Below are 5,475 nucleotides of genomic sequence, written 5' to 3' on the forward strand. Positions count from 1 at the left end.
AATTTCTACAAACGAGCGCTCTCTCGGAAATCCTTCCTTCTTCCCTAGCTCCTTTGTCAACTGTACCTTTAGTACTAGGGATAACCATTTGGCCTCTAGTCCTACCACAATATCCATTATTTCCCCAATTTTCTGATTAATATGCTCCTGATTCTTAAGGCTGACTTTAGTGTTAGTCAGGTACCTCCTGATCCCGTCAGCTAGGGTCCTGACTCTCTCCGAGGGACTGTCTTCCGAAAAGGAGGAATCGTCAACTCTATCCCACTTTTTCCGCTTTTCCTTGGGGCTCTGTGGGCTCATTCAGCTCCCCACACTTGCATCTGTCATCGGGACATTGAGGGTCCATCCACGTCCTTCTCGACCATTATATTCTCTTTCGATGGCCACCTACTTTCTTTGTCGGGCGTTAAAGTCACCGACAAGTCCATAGAAGGCCCACTTCTTACTCCACCCACCGTTAAAGTCTCCGGGATTGTCATACTTCATTCTTCATTTCCGGCCATGATATGGCTCTAGAAGAAATATTTAAGCTTACCTTGAGTGTAGACCTTCCCCTCTAGGGCAAGGTGGACGGCGCGACACCACTCTAACCACTAGCCACTCCAGGCACCTCACTCCAACAAACAATTTAACTTTTAAACTTTAAAAATCTATATCTTACCGTACGGTGCGCCGAATGGGGTCGTGTAGGTATTCGTTTTTTTTTCAGCTTTTCGTGCTCTTTACGATCGTCTACTGCACGATTAGATACGATGACTTTTTTAATGTTACGCGGGGTGAAAACCACCTCGTGGTTTCTCACTCTTTCCTTAATTACGTAAAAACTGATCGGTGGAATTTGTTCTAATTTCACTCAGCAACAAAACACTTCTGTACCAACGTTTTGGCACACTCCTGTTCTCAAAAATATCTCTACAATCACTTTCAAAACACTTAGAAACCTTTAACACACTCTACACACGTCGGCAGTCAGTAGACAACTCAACTTTCCCACCCATTGCAGAGGCCTGTGGTCAGTGTGTACCCTAAACCTTCTGTCAAACACATAAGGTCTAAAATGGTCAACAGCCCATACTATTCCCAAGAGCTCTTCCACCGCACAGTATCTTATTTCCGTCTCTGTTAGGCGCCTACTAGCGTACGCCACAGGGCGTTCTCCTTCTTCACTCTCATGAGACTACACCGCTCTCAGTGCGTACTCACTGGCTTCTGTAGTGATATTGAATTGCCGAGTGAAGTCCGGAAATGCAAGCACTAGCCTCTGCAGCAGCTTCTCCATGCATCGTCTGATATTATCTTCCACCATCGGTGTCATGATCACCTTTCTGCCTTTCTTGAGTAAGTTGTTGAGTGGGACGAGGTAATACCCCATTTCTGGTACAAATCTCCTGTCGTAATTAAAAGCTCCCATCAATCTCAAAACTCCTTTCACATCTCTAGGCACCGCCATCTTCCTTATAGCTGCTACTTTATTAGCGTCGGATTTAACTCCCTCCCTCGAAATCGTGTGTCCCAAAAAATGTATTTGTTCCTTCCCCAACAATGATTTCTCTCCCGATAGTTCGGGCCCAAATTTCCTAATTATTTTAAATACACTGTGTAAATGTTGCACTTGTTCTTCCTCGTTCTTACTGACGATAGGAGATCGTCCATATAAATCTGACATACAGATTCGTCAATTCCCCTTAAAAATTCATCCATCAGGCACTGAAAGGTTATGGGAGCATTTTTGAGACCAAATGGCATCCTTGTAAATTCATAGTGTGCTATCTCGAATGTAAATGTCGTTTTATGTTGATCCTTACGGTGCATTTTGATGGTATATGGCCTTCAAGTCCAATGTGCTGAATACCGTCGCCCCGCTCAGCCTATCCAAAATATCTTCAAATCTGGGAATCGGATATTTTTCGTCTATGGTATTCTCGTTCAGCTTCCTATAATCTGTCGCTACTCTGTACTTTTCAGTAGTTTCACCTGGCCCGCTCTTCTTTTTAACCGCCCACAATAGACTATTGTATGGGGATGCACTATCAATAATTATTTCCTGGTGTTTTAAACTTTGAAGCTCTGTGAAGCTGTGGTGACGTAGCGCCTGCGGGTATTTCCTCTCTTTAACATATGTAACCTTATCTTCGTTTAGTAAGATCTCATGGACTGTATTCCCGGTTGCCTCGAGCATGTCTCCTTCTTTAAAAAAAAATATCTTCATATTCTCTCTTAAGTCTCTGTCTCTAGTCCTCAGCCTGATTGATCGCTCCGACCCGTGCGGCCTCGGTTTTTCTTTGTCGATGATATTTGTACATTTTACCCCCAAATTAATTCTCCATTTCCCTTAATATTATTAACCTGTTTTTAACGCCTCCGCATCTTCATTATCGAGTAGGTTTTCGATTGATTTTGCTTCAATTCGGCTTATCAGTCGGTCACCTCCTTTTATGAAGTGGCCGAGTTCGCCTGTTTCCCCGGTGAACCGTTCGAGGTCAGAAACGGCTTTCCTCAAGTCTTGGGCAGTTATAGTGCGTACTTTGATCCACTCTAGTGTTGTTGCGTGTGATTATGCAAGAGATACTGGTAGTGGAGGAAACTCTGGGGGTGGGGGATTCCCCTCTGTAGGAGGTGCGTTCTGGACAACGTTTTGATTCAAAGCTTCCAAGTTAAAAACCGCTTGTCTATCGATCCCGCTGCCATTAGCAGCCATTATTTACAAAAATAAAAAGAGAGAGTGAACAAAATTGACGATGATAAAGCAGTAATAACAAAAAAATTCTTCTTAAAAGTTTTTTTCTTAAAAAAAAATTAATCCGGTATTTAAAGTTCCCGGGTTTCGGCACCACTTAAGTATCGGTGAAAGCAAAAGTTAAAAAAGAGAAGAAGAAATAAGATCTAACACGCTTGGACTGCGGTAAAATACTATAGATAGATAGATTTATTTATTGATAGATATTACAATCTGCCACACAGTTGTGGGCAATAGCGGTAAAATACTGGCTTTATTTTATTAGGAACATCTCTTTATATATATTCGATCAGCTGATCCCCTCAGTTACCTGACTCAGACCGTAACTTATATAAATATATATAAGTTAAGGGCTTATATATATAAACTATATTATACATCCCTTATTAGGAATGAGATAAAAATAATCCATCGAAAACTCCTTCGAAAAAAGAAGAACCGATTTACCACAAGTAGTGCACCATTGGGAATTAGCCCATTTAAAATAATTCAACTTCCCATCTCTAATCCACCAAAATATAACCTCACTTAATAATTGTAGAACTTAGCAAGAAGCTATCTTTGCTATGGGCAACGTTTGACATGTTGTGGGCCAAACGTTAATGTGCAAATACTTTCGCAGCTCGCGTTTAAAAGTAGTGTTTACACTTTAAAAGTACTGTTCATAATTTTTAACGATTGACGTCAGACATGAAATAATGCGACATTATTATTATAATACAATTTATTAAAATAACAAACTTAAATGAAAAAAAAAATAGGTACAACGTTATAATTAAATCGTTAAATTTGGAATTATTACAAACTACGAAAGTTAAATAGCAAAACCGAAATCAATGAGACACCTGAGCTTGAATTTGGATAACTAATCCATTGATGTTTAGATTATTTCCACTGATACAAAGACGTAAAGAATTATCCAAATTATCGCCAATCAAACTTGTACGATGGTTTGATTTAGTAACTTTCAAAAGAACTGTTCGCATTTATAAGTACTGCCAAACGCAGAATCAATCTTCTTGCGAATTTTCTAAGCTGCGGAAAATAGTCTTCTTGGAGGTATTTTTTGTAGAAATCGAACAGCACCACGTCTTCAAATTTAGATTTTAGGAGTGTGTTTTCTTGAATCTCGATCAACTCCATTTGCAGGTGTATTGGAGAATTTTGTACATTACTATTTGTTGGAGTAGTAAATAAATTGAAACAGTCTTCCATGTTTTTGAAATTGCTAAATCCTGCGGCTTCACTTGCTAAATTATAAGGACGGAAGGCTTAGTGATAAATGATATTTCAAGTACTTTTTGTGTAATATAGATATAAATTTGCTAGAATTAATTTCTAAGGTGGGTTGTGACGGGTAAAGCAACTTACAAGCAAACATTTGAAAATATAATTGATTCGTATTCACATATATTCCAATCATCATCAGTACCTCTTCAATTAATTAATTAATAGAAATATGATAATATGGCAAATTCCGACTATCTCATATCCTCGTCATGGTAGGTCTATCAATATATATATTATTTGTTCATGAAAATGTTGACACCACTAATCAAGCAATATCTTACGTAATAGATAGTTAAAAAAAAAATTGCCCAAAATAACAAATATTTTAATATTAAACATAAGATACTTTTGGCTATGATACTACGTTTGTAAGCACATTATATTATAAGCTTTATAATCTTTCAAAGTAAAAAAAAAAAAAACTTAGATGCTCTTAAAATTGGCTTTTCGATTTTAATTCCTAAAAAATATTTTAATATATTACGTATTTCTTTGAAAATTACTGTTAGGAAATGACAGATAATCATGAGGGAGGTAAAATAAGATAGTTAAAACCATTAGGTTAAATAGTTGATTCCTCAAAACGAGGCTATGGAAATGACAATGACGAAAACACATTTAGGAAATTGTTTGAAGACGTTGATGGCCCAGCAGAGATAATCGGGTTCGAGAGGGAATTAATGTAACGTAATCCTCGAGGTAGGGGTGAAGATGAATAAAGTTTAGACTAAAATTACATTTATATACATTTGATGAAGAAATTTAGTTTTAAGAATTAATAAAATGTTTTTGTTAAAAAATAATATACCTAATTTCAATCGAATTAGTTCTTATTGCATTATATCTAAGTCAATTTTTCCTGGCTTAAATTTAAATAGTTAATGTATAAACATGATAAATACATACATGTATGGTGATCACATATATTTTTTAAGTTACACACTTTCCGCCTTCTAATATTTTGAGCATTGGATTTCTTAAAACTACGTTCAATATGGCTCATAAATATCATTGAAACTATTGCAAGACACAGAAATAATAAAAAAACTTATTATAAAACTGCAAAATTGTTAACTGTACTCACATGAAGTGGATTTCTCCTTCAAAATGTTCGGGGACAATCCAATTAGCTTCAAGTACGTCTCTCTTCACATTACTAGCATGAGTTAATCCAGAATTCTGCACCGCAGATAATAATTCTTAAGAATTCATTTAGAATTATAAAACATATTTTAATATATTATTACAGAGAATATTACAAAATAGAGGAATGATCAAACATTTTAAAGTTATCTTGGTCGAATAAAGAAAGAGGTACTAAAATTCATCTACATTATTTTTAAAATTTAGTTTTAAATAAGGTGATGCCTAGTCATTATTATATAAAATTATAAAATCATATAATAATAATAAAAAAGGCTAAGCTAACCCGAAGGTTCGATGCCAAT

At 36.4% G+C, this 5,475-nt stretch overlaps 1 long non-coding RNA gene across 1 annotated transcript in view; it reads right to left on the minus strand.

Moving 5' to 3' along the window:
• Positions 1 to 5,227, minus strand: part of LOC106679858 (uncharacterized) — a 17,147-nt gene extending 11,920 nt beyond the window's left edge. The window contains exon 1 of the long non-coding RNA XR_010843875.1: positions 5,112 to 5,227. This is a non-coding gene — a long non-coding RNA (uncharacterized lncRNA). The remainder of the gene's footprint in view (positions 1 to 5,111) is intronic.
• Positions 5,228 to 5,475: the final 248 nt, after the last annotated feature.

The sequence above is a fragment of the Halyomorpha halys genome, unplaced genomic scaffold (assembly GCF_000696795.3).
Source record: "Halyomorpha halys isolate HHAL.00 unplaced genomic scaffold, Hhal_1.1 Scaffold224.1, whole genome shotgun sequence".
In the NCBI taxonomy this organism is placed as follows: Eukaryota; Metazoa; Arthropoda; class Insecta; order Hemiptera; family Pentatomidae; genus Halyomorpha; species Halyomorpha halys.